This window comes from Canis lupus, chromosome 17, assembly GCF_048164855.1.
Source record: "Canis lupus baileyi chromosome 17, mCanLup2.hap1, whole genome shotgun sequence".
In the NCBI taxonomy this organism is placed as follows: Eukaryota; Metazoa; Chordata; class Mammalia; order Carnivora; family Canidae; genus Canis; species Canis lupus.
In genome coordinates this window covers 60976917-60990981 of record NC_132854.1, presented here as the reverse complement: position 1 = coordinate 60990981, position 14065 = coordinate 60976917, and the positions used below count along the sequence as shown (strand labels likewise).

General features: G+C 46.7%; 2 long non-coding RNA genes across 2 annotated transcripts; both read right to left on the bottom strand.

Moving 5' to 3' along the window:
• Positions 1-164: 164 nt before the first annotated feature.
• On the bottom strand, positions 165-10038 carry LOC140608239 (uncharacterized). The gene is made up of 3 exons (XR_012010273.1): positions 9651-10038; positions 9483-9548; positions 165-824 (listed from the first exon to the last, which is right to left on the bottom strand). It is a non-coding gene; the product is annotated as an uncharacterized lncRNA (long non-coding RNA).
• Positions 10039-10846: 808 nt separating this feature from the next.
• LOC140608236 (uncharacterized) lies at positions 10847-12104 on the bottom strand. The gene is made up of 2 exons (XR_012010268.1): positions 11585-12104; positions 10847-10931 (listed from the first exon to the last, which is right to left on the bottom strand). It is a non-coding gene; the product is annotated as an uncharacterized lncRNA (long non-coding RNA).
• Between the last annotated feature and the right edge of the window lie 1961 nt (positions 12105-14065).

Below are 14065 nucleotides of genomic sequence, written 5' to 3'. Positions count from 1 at the left end.
ACAAAGTCTCAGAACCCAACATGTAACAGAAAAAAGTGGGGCTACTCTGGATAGAATAGGTTGGGAGGCCCTAAGACCTCCTGCCCTCCCTTCTCCCTCCCCACCCTCCCTTCTGCCCAGAGCCCCTCGTGAGCCGAGGGTGCTGCGAGGCGCCCCGTGAAGAAAACACCCCGCCGGATGGTGTGTCCACAACACCAACTCCCAGGCCCGTAGGGAGACCTGTCGGCTGGGACCGGGGACTCCCCAGCTACAGCCTCTTCATTCTTGGGGGCTGAACAAGGCAGGGCCATCGAGGATGATCAAGCTTTGAAACCTCTTTGCTCGGGTGGGATTGCGTCAGGCCAGCCCAGGTCAGTTGAGCATGCACGGGTAAGCAGAGTTGGAGACTATCCGGGTCCTTGATAAATCAGCAGTGAATACGGACGTAGTAACAACAAACTGTGAACATGGTAACATATAAATAAATAAATTTTTTTTGCATTTAAATAATAAGACTATAAAGCGATAAGTACATCACTAACAAATAATTTTTAGCCGACAGAGGTTCTCGATGGATCGTGAAAATGAGGGGTGGAGTTAACAAAAAGAATCCGTGGGGCGTTGAGGCTAATGATGGGGAATCCCACTTTCTTCCTTTTCATCCATAAATGAGGTGGCCCGGAAAGGTGGGGCGGCTTCGAGGGCCGGAGTCGCGGCAGACGTGGCATCCGTGGCACCAGCCCCACGGCGCTTCTCCGTGAGCCCGGCCGTTGCCTCCCCGCTCCGCGCTCCGGGCCCCGCCGCGCTGAAATGTGGAGCATCCTCGGTGTCTCAACAGCCATTACCTGAATTCCCAAAGTTTGAAGGGGTGCAGGAGACGGACAGTAGGAATCACCGTAACCTGGACATGTTTACTTACCAAGTGACTGCGCCTAAAACCCGCTCAAATATCCATCTCCATTCAACATGAGCACTGATTCTCTCCATCCAGGATCAAGCCTTTCATCAGGTCCCCAGCTGATGGCCGCATTTTTATACATATTTGACAATACGGCACAAATACAATGCAAATCAAAGTGAAGAGATTGCTCATCTTGCAAAGCTATGGAACTTTTCAAGATTCGTGAAGGAGCGATCCCTGGGTGGCGCAGCGGTTTGGCGCCTGCCTTTGGCCCAGGGCGCGATCCTGGAGTCCCGGGATCGAATCCCACGTCGGGCTCCCGGTGCATGGAGCCTGCTTCTCCCTCTGCCTGTGTCTCTGCCTCTCTCTCCCTCTCTCCCTCTCTCTGTGTGGCTATCATAAATAAATAAAAATTTATAAAAAAAATAAACTTGAATGTTTAAAAAAAAGATTCGTGAAGGAGGTCAGGGTGCTCAGTTGCATAGTGCAGGAGAGGGAGTGACGGGGCGCCATCGACGAGGTGGGCACAGGGCAGCTTGGGTGGAGACTGGTCGTTCTTGGATGTTCTCATTTTGATTGGGATGGGGAGTTTGGGGAGCCTTTAAGCAAGAGAAGTGACGATCAGATTTATCTCTAAAACCTTCATTTGGACACTGGCAAGTGGTCTAAAGTATACGATCTTGCTATTGCATTTCTGGGATTCTATCCCAAAGACTCATGTATGGACTGACACATGTATGAGGTTATTTATTATTGCCTTATTTGTAAGAGCAAAAACTGGATGCATTTGTGATGTGCAGCACAAGGGGCCTGGTTAGACAAGGGTGGTGTGACGCGCAGCTGTGGAAACAGACAAGGAAGGTCTCTATCTACGGCTATGGGAAGAGTTGGAGGACGCGTTTGTAAGTGAAAGAAAGCAAGATTCGCAACAGTATGGAACAGGGACGCCCAGGGGGGCTCCGTGGCTGAGCATCTGCCCTCGGCTCAGGGCGTGACCCCGGGGTCCCGGCATCAAGTCCCGCATCGGGCTCCCGGCACTGAGCCTGCTTCTCCCTCTGCCTGTGTCTCTGCCTCTCTCTGTGTTTCTCATGAATAAATAAATAAAACTTAAAAAAAAAAAAAGAAAAAAAGAAAGCTGCTGAAGTAGTTCAGGCAAGGGGTGGCGGCAGCAGGCACTGGAAGGCAGCGGAGGAGGTAGTGAGATGGGTGGGTTTGGGGGTAGAGAGCTAATGGACCTGTCGGTGGATCAGGTGTGAAAGAAGGAAAAAAGACTCAAAAATAAGTCCTAGAAGGTTGTCTTGAGCAGCTAGAGGAGAGAAGATGACTTGGGCAGGGGGTGGGGGGTGGGGGGCACCAAGGAAGATCAAGAACCAAGAGTTGTATGTTGGACGTGCTGAGACCATGTTTGAATGCAGAGGTCCACAGCTGAAGAGAAATATCTGGAAGGATGAAGACTGCAGAGATTTTTCCAAAGATGAGTCCAACTCCCATGAGTCCAAAGTAAAGGATTGAGAGACCCCGGTGAAATCACTAAAACTCTCAAACCAATGTTCATCTTCATCGTTGTGCTGCACAAATGAAACATACGGGAAGGAGCGTCATTTCTGCTAGTTTAGAATGTTGTTGGAAAAGCCAGGTTAAAGACTCTGAAGCAATCCCTGGATTTGTTCTTCGTTGTCAAAATCAGCCGGTAGTTATCACAAGAGCCTACATTTTGTTCAACATAAAGTAAAAATAAATATAGTTTCGCAATTTTTGTTTCATTTTTCAAGATGAAGTTTGTTTAAATATATTATTTATTTATTTATTCATGAGAGATACAGAGAGAGAGGCAGAGACCCAGGCAGAGGGAGAAGCAGGCTCCATGCAGGGAGCCCGACGTGGGACTCGATCCCGGGACCCGGAGTCACGACCTGGGCCGGAACAGATGCTCAACCCCTGGGCTCCCCGGGGCATCCCTGATTTTTCAAGATGAAGTTTGAATCAGAGACTTTTCACTATTTATATGAAACACAAGTGACTTACTCTAAGTGGCCTTTCCAGTGTCCTGAACAAGGTGCAAACAAACATAATTTGGGAAACAAATGTTCTTTAAACTTTTCCTCTTAGACGCTAAGTTCCCATCTAACTGAATAACTGACTATATAACTGGGGCTGATAATGGGGTAGGAGGTAGAGAGTAATACTTTTTTCCTACTTTAGCACTCGAGAAGCTAATAAATAAATAAATAGATAGATAAATAAATAAATATATATATATTTTTGTTGTTGTTTTGTTTTTTTGTAAAAATAAAGCACTGCTTTCTTCAGCTTTCTGCCTTCAACTACTAACTTGTCTTCTGCGCAGTCGCCCTGAGTAGGACAGACTTCGGACATGTCCCAGGGCTCCCAGGAGTCAGGTACTGCTGCTGCGTTTGCCGCAGTGTCTCGGAAAGTCCAGGAAGCCAAACAGGGTCACGTCACGCAGGCCTGAGATCTGGGTGCCGTGGGGCCGGGGCCTGGCTGGGTCCTCACGGGGCCCTCCTGGTGCTCGCCTCGCAGACAGACAACTAGCTTGTGTCTCTTCCTGCGGCCGTGAGGGCCCCCCTCCATGGCCTGCCGTAACCCTCTTCGCCTCTCAGGTGTCCTGAGGTCCCCATCCACGCGGTGTCATGTTGGTGATCAGGGTTTTAACCTAGGGGCTTGGGGACGGGGGCACACGAGCGTTCACCTGCAGCTCAGAGGCCTTTCCGCCTGGAGACCCTCAAACCTGCAGGTGCCCGGGCATCGGCTGCCGAGAGCCTCCCCGAGTCCTCCCTGGGCTCCCCGAAGGAAGGTGCCTCCCTCCATGTCGTCTCCGCTCCTGGGAGGTGGGGACAGCACAGCGCGGCCGGGACGGGGAGGAGGATCAGGCCCGGGCCCAGGCCCCGGCAGGCGCCCACCCCAGCTTCCCGCAGGGCCAGGAGCCGGGCACCGGTCCCCAGCAGGCCTGGGCCGCGCAGCCCTTGCTCCCAGCCCTGGCTTCCAGGTCACCCGCCGCCGACTCCGGGAGGGCTCTCTTCTCCCTCAAGAGCATATTCAAATAACACATGACCGAAGCATCGCGGCCTTCTATTTCGCGTGGGCCACGGCGCAGCATCAAAGGCCAGTGGGGGGCCCAGAGTGCACCCCCGGCTGCACCCGGGCTGGCGGCCTGCCCTCTGCATGCACCCTGCCCTCACCTGCGGAGGAGCGGAGCCCTCCCCGGCTTGGCACCACGGGTCGTGTCTATGGCAGGGAGCAGTGTGTGCTCCTCGGGACCCATCTCTGAACGCGTTACCATGAGAGAGAACCGAGTTTTAATCCCATTATGCGAGAATTTATATTTATTTCTTAAAGAACTATAACGACAGGAAGCCAAATTTCGGTCCGAGCATTCTTGGAAAAAAAAAATGAAGAGAATAATAAAATGAAATAGCCAGGCGGGCAGCAGGCCTTAAGAATTCCCCAGCACGGGCTGTGTGGCTCCATCTGAAAATCAGGACTTAGATGCCGAGTTGATTTATCATACATCTAAAAATTCCCAGACCGTAGATTTTCTGCTCATTCATTTCCATCATCGTAATTTATTCAGCCTTCAGTTTTCAAGATCCTTTATGACCATTAGTAAGATTTTTAAAATAGCCCTGCACAGGCAGGATTTCACAAAGAACATTCAGGCTCTCCTTTCCTCCGTCACTTAGCTGCAGGTCAGGGTTTGGAGGAGACCAGAGGATCTTTCTCACGGTACCAAAGTAGGCTAATCTGCAGTCACGAAGAAAATTTTTCTTCAGGATTCTTATTCATTTATTTATTTATTTATTATTTATTTATTTATTTGTTTATTTATTTATTTATTTATTATTTTTCTTTTTAAGAGACCACATGCCTTTCACATGCCCAAAGCCGGGCTTGAACTCACCACCCTGAGATCAAGACCTGAGCTGAGACTCAGAGGTGGATGCTTAACCCTCTGAGCCACCCAGGTGCCCCAGAATTCTATTTTATTTTATTTAAGATTTTATTTATTTATTTGAGAGACAGAGCGAGAGCACGAGCTGGGGAGGCAGGGGCAGAGAGGCAATGGGAGAAGGACAAGCAGCTCCCCGCTAAGCAGGGAGCCCAAAGCCTGGCTCCATCCCAGAACCCTGAGCTCATGACCCGAGTCAGGTGCAGATGCCCAGGTGCCCTCTCTTTTATTTCTCTAGGTAATTTCTCCATTTATTCCCTTTCAATGTTTGAATTTTGTCATTATCTGTTGAAAATCCTTTTATCATGTAATTATAGAAAAATGAAAATGAGACACATGAAAAAGAAAAATTATCCATAATCCTGACAGCAGAATAAACCAGGGTGGTTTATTTACATACAGACCTTTGCCAAAATGGGGTATATATTAGCATTTACAATTTTTACAAGCTACATTCATGCCATTTTATATGTTAGCTTACCAATATGTAATAAATATTATCCATGTCAATAAACACACTATTAAAATATTATTTGATAGATGCACAATATTTTATAAATACGTTGTCCTGGGGAAATAACCAGTTATTTATACAAAGATTTATTTACAAGGAAGTCCATTGATGCATTGTTTACAGAAGTTAAAAAACAAACAAACAGGAAATAATATAAATGTTTGATAGCATGATATTGATTTAAAAACTACAATATGCACAAACTATAAAATATCATGCAACTATTAAATAATATTTTAATGGTGTATTTATTGGGATTAGAATACATTTACCACAATGAGCACTGAGGAATGTACAGAATTGCTGGATCACTATATCATACACCGGAAACTAACGTAACATTCTATGTTAATTATACTAGAATCTTAAAAATTCTTAATAAAATTGGGTGAAAGAGGTTTTAAAAAGAGTCCTGTCTATATACTTATCATACACACATGTATATTCTATGTACAGAATTACATATATTCCAACTTGTTTTTCTGAAGTTTGTCCTAACTTTAAATTTAATTTTCTGGGCATAAAGGTTATCTTAATAGCCAACTATATCAGCCGCCTGGGTGGCTCAGTGGGTTGGGCATCTGCCGACAGCTCCGGTCATAATGCCAGGGCCTGGGATCGAGCCCCAAGGCCCGCACCCGGCTCAGAGGGGAGCCGGCTCCTCCCTCTCCCTCTCCTCACTTGTGCTTTCTCTTTCTCTCTCACTCACTCCCTCTCTCAAATAATTCTTAAGAGTCTTTTTAAAAAAGTAATCAAATGTATCAATTTTTCCTTTATAATTCTGCCTATGTCACAATACTAAAAATGTGTTTCACATTCAGTACACGAAATTATATAAATAATCCAAGAGAAACTTTATTTCCTCCCAGTTTACAGATTTCCTAAAAACTTGTTCACATTTAAATCTTTAGCCTACACAACCTCTGATTATAGCTCTGAGGTAAGAACCTAACTTTATTTTTTCCTACTGTTTAGGCAATTATATTAACATTTATGAAATAGTTCCTTTCTTCAATTGAAGTGCTATTATTAATATATAATAAATTCTTAAATTTAAATTTACTTCCAGACTTTTTATTCTGATTGGTTCTTCTGTCTATGAGTCCTATACCAATACTATACTTTCAATCAGTATCATTTTATAATATATTTTGACTTTTTATATCTTATCTCATGTCTTTTATTTATTTTTAAAAGATTTTTTAAAAGATTTTATTTATTTATTCATGAGATACACAGAAAGAGAGGCAGAGACACAGGCAGAGGGAGAAGCAGGCTCCATGCAGGGAGCCCGACGCTGGACTGGATCCTGGGTCCCCAGGATCATGCTCTGGGCTGAAGGCGGCGCTAAACCGCTGAGCCACCCAGGCTGCCCTATTTTTAAAGATTTTATTTATTTATTCCTGAGAGACACAGAGAGAGGGGCAGAGACACAGGGAGAGGGAGAAGCAGACTCCCCGCTGAGCAGGGAGCCGGTTGCGGGACTCGATCCCAGAAGCCCGGGATCATGACCTGAGCTGAAGGCAGATGCTTAACCATTAAGCCACCCAGGACCCCATCTTGCATATATTTTTATACTATGTTACATATAGTATCTTCTTTATACTAATTTTAGCACACTTCTTCTTCCTCCACCCTCTCAAATCCTTTGGGGCTTTCATTGAGATACTATTAAATTTATATGTGAATTCAGGAAGAAATTACTCTTTACAATATTAAAATATCAAGAAACAGAGTTTATCCTTCCATTTATTTAGGTCTTTGATTGTGACCCTCAATCAAGATTTATAGATCCTTCTCTTATCCTAGCGCATTTCACGTTAAGTTCATTCTTAATGTTGTTATTGTTAAATAGGATTTTTTCTTTCTTTTTTTTTGATTTTTTAAATTATACTTTTTAACTTTTATCCAGCCTATTGACTTATTTTAAATTACAGCTTCGCTGACATATCATTCACTTACTATAAAATTCATCCTTCTAATGTGTACTTCTCAGTGGTGTTTTGTATTTTCACGGGGTTTTGCAGCTACCACAACGATCTACTTTAGAACATGTTTGTCACCCGGTAAAAACACCCCGTGCCCATCAGCAGTCACTCCCTATCTCCCCTCCCCCCAGCTCTATGAGTCTCCTCATTAGCTGTTTCTAATCTGTTTTTTGTAATGAAACTATAATCATCAGCTTAGTTTCCTGAGTCCTGTGAGTCATTCCAGTGAATTATCCACTCGAAGGGAGTCATGGAGACACCTGAGTAATCGCTCTGTGATCAGAAGTGTGGACGGCCCGGGACCTCCAAAGGGCAGGCAAATCATACCTGTGGTCTTGTCAGGTTGTGCCCTTTACTTTGTGGGGTGACCCTAACTCCAGGTGGTCAGTATATCCAATAGTGGCTGAAGCGCAAGTCTCTTCTCATGTGGTTTTCGACCAACTGTATGTTGTCTTTGGAGAAAAGTCTCCTTAAGTCTTTTGCCCATTTTTAAATTGGGTTATTTATCTTTTTATCATTGATTTGCAAGAGTTCTTTATATATTATAAACATCAGATACATCAGATATATCATTTGTGAATATTTTTTTCCATTTTTTTCCACTTTCTTGGTGGTGTCCTTTGAAGCACAAAAGTTTTAAAGCGTGACCAAGTCTCATGTATCTATTTTTTATTTTGTCATTTGTGCTTTTGGTATTATATTTAAACCAGCCATTGCTAAATCCAAGGTCACAAAGACTTACTCCTGCGTTTTCTTCCAAGATTTTTTTATTTTAACTGTTATGATCCATTTACAGTTAAGTTGTATGTATGGTGTGAGGTAGGGGTCCAAATTCATTCTTTTGCATGTGGATATCCAGTTGTCCCAGCATCTAGCCTATCGACTTTTATTTTTTTTTTATTTAAAAAAATTTTTTAAATTTATTTTTGATAGTCACACACACAGAGAGAGAGAGAGAGGCAGAGACATAGGCAGAGGGAGAAGCAGGCTCCATGCACTGGGAGCCCGATGTGGGACTCGATCCCGGGTCTCCAGGATCACGCCCTGGGCCAAAGGCAGGCACCAAACCGCTGCGCCACCCAGGGATCCCCTTAAAAGTTTTATAACTACCCACCTGACATTAGTTTTAACAGACTTAATGGATTATTGTATATTTTTCAAGTAGATATTATCATGTATAAATGATGAATTTGCTTTCTCTTTAACAATATACGTATGTATTATTTTGTTTCTCAGGTATTAAAAAAAACAGTGGTGAACACATCATCTTTGTACTATTCTTCACATTAATGGGAGTGTTTCTAGACATTTGCCACCACTAAGGACTGTACTTTGTCTTTATTCAGTAATAAATGCCTTTCAGTATCTACCACGGCATGTGTATTTTGCTACTACTGATATAAACTGAGGAAACATAACATTACTGTAAAATTGCTTTCAAATTATGTTTGAGAATATATTGTTATAATTTCTACTTGCATATGGCTTAAGTTTTGTTGGAGGTGCCTTTAACAATCATTTTTGAGGAATATTTTTCTACAACAATATTTATCCAGAGCAGTTTATTTTTCCATTAAAAAAAAAAAAAAGTCCTGACAAACTACAAGAGACTCTTAACCCTGGGCGAACCCTGGGAAACAAACATAGGGTCTCTGGAGGGGAGAAGGGTCGGGGGGTGTCGGGCACTAAGGAGGGCACCTGATGGGATGGGCACTGGGTGTTATATGCAAATGATAAATCACTAAATTCTACCCCTAGAACTAGAAATACAGTATATGTTAACTAAATTGAATTTAAATAAAAAATAAATAAATAAGGCCTTCCTCATAAATGAAATATATAGTGTTTTTGACTCTCTCTAGGAGAGAATAATTTCTCTTGAACATTGTAGTTTTAAGAGTCAATCAATACATGAACTTGAATAGATAATTCACACTTCAGATTTCAAAAGGTAGACTACAGTACGTACTGTAGAAGAAAACCTCTTTTTCACCCCTCCCCTATAGGCGGCCTGTGCTTCTCCTTACAAGCAGTTACTATTAGAGAGGAGGAAGCAGATTGTTTTTAATAAAGGAAATACATATGCACCTACAAAAATATCTGTAATATATACAAACCATATCAGATGTTTACCCAAGAAAAACAAGGTGTTGAGCTGTCCTATGGCGTCAGAGGGGAGGCAAAGACTTGGTGAAGAGTCTGGTCACAAGAAAGAGAGAGAAGAAGCTGAGAAAAACTATTTGGTGTTTTCCCAATATTGTCAGTTACTAGTTTATTTAAACCCCAAGTTCATTTTCTCACCGAGTCCCGGCAAGAGCTAAATCTGGGATCCATCCACACGAAGTGCACTGGGCGGAGAGTCCACAACCTCAGCCTCGGGCCTTGGCGGCCACTAGGACAGGTCACTCCCGAGGGCAGGCGACCTGGACGCCAGCGACAGGCCAAATCCCTGCACCCAAATTTAGTGTACCAAGCCTCTTCCATTAGAGCAGAGAAGCTTGAACACATCGAGATCATGCCACGGAAATAACTTAAAACCTTTCTCCAAATAAATCTGTACTGTGCTGTAAACAACTGAACAGTCATGGGAACTGGGATGTGTAAGGAGGCTGAGCTGGCCGTGGGGGCGGGCGGGCACCTCGAGTGGAGGCCGGGAGGCTGCCCCGGGACTGAGGGGAGGGGGGGAGGAAGAGGGGAGCCCAGCAGGGAATGGGGAGGAGGTGGGGGAGGGGAGGGGAGGGGGAGGGGAGGGTGGAGAGGAGAAGGAGTGGGGGAGGGGAAGCAGTGTGGGAAGGGAGGGTGAGGGGAGGGCATGGGGAGGGGAAGAGGTGGGGGAGGGGAGGGAGCTGGAGGAGATGGGGAGGGGAGTGGGGGAGGGGGAGGGGAGGCGAGGCGGGGGAGGGGAGTGGGGGAGGGGAAGGCCTTATCCTTGGGGGCCTCGTCTCTTGATCTTCGACCGGTTCTTCCTTGAGCACATGCCGCAGGTGCAGCGGGGAGCCCGCAGGGCAGGCCCGAGGGGTGCAGGCGTCCTTGCCCATGTTCCCAAAGCCTCCCTCCCCACCCGAGGAGGACACATGGGTGCGGCGACAGTGTCCCCAGACAGCCCCCCAGTCCCGGGGGACCCTATGGCCAGGATCATACCAGCACTTAATCCCCCAGCACTGGCCACACCACTTACTTACCTTGACCAGTATCTTCTGCATTTCCACGACCCCCAGAGATGCTCTAATTCACCGTTTTAAGAGGTATTCCCCAGAACCCTTCTGATGGGGGACCCACCTCCACCCCACACAGTTTCACGAGGGAGCAAGGTTGCCCAGGCCGCGTAGACACGACTCGGGGTCTGCAGTCGTCTTGGCCCCTTGGGCTCCTCTTACTGGGCCCTGCCCACCTCACCGACAGGATGTGACATCTTATCTTCGTGTCTCGCCACTGAAGGGAGATACTTCCTCTGAGGCAGCCCTCAAAACCATGTAGTACTTGGGAAGGGGGAAAGGTGATTTTATAAAGTTGGGTTTATTCTGCCATTTACAACCAGTCTGCAGTAGAGCACAGGGCTTTGTTCTCCGAGCTGTGACAGAGCTGTTCAAAAAAAAAAAAAAAAAAAAAAACGGGCAGCCTGGGTGGCTCAGCGGTTTAGCGCTGCCTTCAGCCCAGGGCGTGGTCCTGGAGTCCTGGGATCGAGTCCCACCTCGGGCTCCCTACATGGAGCCTGCTTCTCCCTCTGCCTGTGTCTCTGCCTCTCTCTCATGTTTCTCTGTCTCTCTCTCATAAATAAATACAATCTTAAAAAATATATTTAAAAAAAAACTCCTCTGGACTTGTGAAGATTACCAGGTATTTTTCTTCATCTTTAATTTCTTTACCACATATTACACACAGATTACATGGCAGAGACTGGGCGGGCGCCGAGGCCCCAGAGCTGGAATCCCCTGTCCCGACCTCCAATTGCTCAGTGTCTCGGGGGCAGGAGCCCCACAAATCCCCACCTGCTAAGGACAGGACAGAAGCGCAGGTGCCCACGGTGCCCGCCCATGCTGGGCGTCAGGGAAACGTTTCTGTGCGGATGTCGAACCTGAGCTGAGCGTCTTACGGATGCGAACGATGTAGGAAGTAACCAGAGGACGGAGTGTGAGTGTGAGTGTGAGCGTGAGCGTGTGGGGTTCCGGGCTGAGGAACAGTGGGGAGAGCCCCCCTCCTGTGTCCGCCCCTCTGGGCCAGGGCCCAACCCTCACCCATCGCTGGACGTCTGGGCCCGTCGGGCCTGTCGTGAGTGCTCATGGGTACTCGTGGAACTTCAGTGAACTGGGCTGCAAACCGTCACTGCTGTCTTCTGGGTGCTGGGGATGGGGCAGTGTTGAACCGGGGGTTTCTGTCCTCGGGGAGCACACGCCCCGGGGAGGCCGGACCACGAGGCGGCGGTTACTGAGAACGTCCCACCTGCCGGGCGCTGTCCCGGAGCTGCGTGTGGCCGCGTGCGATCTCCGCGGTCTGTGGCAGGTGTCAGGATGTGATCCCCAGGAGTCACTCCTGAGGACACGGAGAGGTTAAGAGACGTATCCGAGGCTCCCCGGCTGTGAGGCACAGCTGGCGTCCAAGGTCGGGAATCTTGCTTCCACACTCGGTCCTAACGTCTAGGGTTAGCCTTTCAAGAATTCCAAAATGCCTTTCCAGCTTATTTTTGGGCAATGAAATAAAAAAGAAACTCTAAATGTCCATTCTCCCTCGGTCCTTTTTCTCTTTAGCAACCTAAGATTTAATTTTATTTGACAGAAACACTTGAAAATAATAGACATGTAAAGAAGCAAGAGTAGGATGGGGGAGGGGCCTGGCTCAGGCAGTTAAGGGTCTGACTCTTGCTCTGTCTCAGGTCACGGGCTCGGGATTGTGGGGTCGACCGCGAGTCAGCTCCGAGCTCAGCACGGAAGCTGCTTGAGATCCCTGTGTGCTCCCTTCGCCTCTGCCCCTCTCCCTGCTTCTGCACTCTCGCTAAATAAATAAAATCTTTTTTTTTTAAGCAAGATTAAAATTAAAATTAAAGATAATACGCCCTTTAAAAAAGTAAAGAAGAGGGGCACCGGGGTAACTCAGTGGTGGAGCGTCTGCCTCCGGCCCAGGGCATGACCCCGGGGTCCCGGGATCGAGTCCTGCACCGGGCTCCCCACAGGGAGCTGCTCCTCCCTCTGTCTCTCTCTCTTTCTCTCTCTCTGTCTCTCATGAATAAATAACTAAAATCTTAAAAAAAAAAAACAAGAAAAGTCAAGAGGAGATAATGGTCATATCAGACATCTAAGTGCATTAAAAATACACTGATTAAGCCCAGAGGCGTGGTGACCACAGTCGCTGGTGCGGCCTGGAGCAAAGGACAACCTGTGCATGCGCAGATGTGCGACAGCCCCCGGGCTTACCTGCCCCCTGGCTCTTGCGGGCGGGGCTCCGGTGACCTGAGGCCCAGCTCCCACGCCCGCCCGGGGAGCCTCGTCCTGGCGCCGCCCTTGGCCTACACGCGCCGTGGGGCCCATGCAGGCCAGGCCCCAGCACAACGGGACCCGAAAGGCCGCAGACACAAGCACATGGATGCAGGGGCTTGGGCGGCCTCCTTCCGACCCGGGACCTAGGAATGGGGGCGACAGTGAGACAACAGGACGGACACGCGCTGCGCCACTCGGCCCCTTGCTTTGTCGCCGGGCGGTGGCTTCTCCAGCCAAACCAGCACCTGGCGGCAGGTCCAGGAGCAACAGGGAAGTCCATGCTTCTTAAGAAAAGGATGACACACGCAGTCCTTTCCCCCCCATCATGTGGGGAGAACCTTAGCATTTGCATGAATGAAATGACTGTAGTTTTACTATTTGATTTGAGCACGAAATTCCATGTAGTGTGTATTTTACCAAACTGGTAGCTGAAAACCGTCAAACACCAAGTTGGGTTTTTTTTTTAAGTGTTTAATTTTAATTCCAGTACAGTTAACATATAGTGTTACATTAGTGTCGGGTGTACCGTATAGTGAATTCTGTACAACACCCCGTGCTCATCACAAGCACCCTCCTTCACCCCATCCCCTATTTCACCCAACACCCCCTGTCACCAGCAGTGTGTCCTCTAGAGTTAACAGTCTGTTTCTTGATTTGTTTTTCTCTCTCTTTTGTTCTTTGTCTGTTTCTTAAATTCTACATATGAGTGAAATCATAAGATATTTGCATTTCTCTGATTGACTTTGCGCAGCATAATACCTTCTAGCTCCATCCACGTTGCTGCAAAGAACAAGAGTTCATTCTTTTTAATGGCTGAGTAATATTCCATTGTGTGTGTGTGTGTGTGTGTGTGTGTGTATCTCACATCTTCTTTATTGGCTCATCTATTGATGGCTACTTGGGCCATTTCCCTAATTTGCCTATTGTAAATAATGCTGCTATATACACAGGGGTGCATATGTCCTTTTGAATGAGTGTTTTTGTATTTTCCGGGTAAATTCCCAGCAGTGCAACTGCTGGATCATAGGGTAGCTCCATTGTTAACTTTTTGAGGAAACTCCACACTGTTTTCCACAGTGCACGAGGGTTCCTTTTTCTCCACAAACTTGCCAACACGTGTTGTTTCTTGTGGTTTTGATTTTAGCCATAAAAACCAAATTCTTGAATGCCATGTTATCTTGCCTGATTCTGGGAAAGAGGATATAGAAGTTCTGCACATTTCTCTACCAAATGTCCTGATGTTTT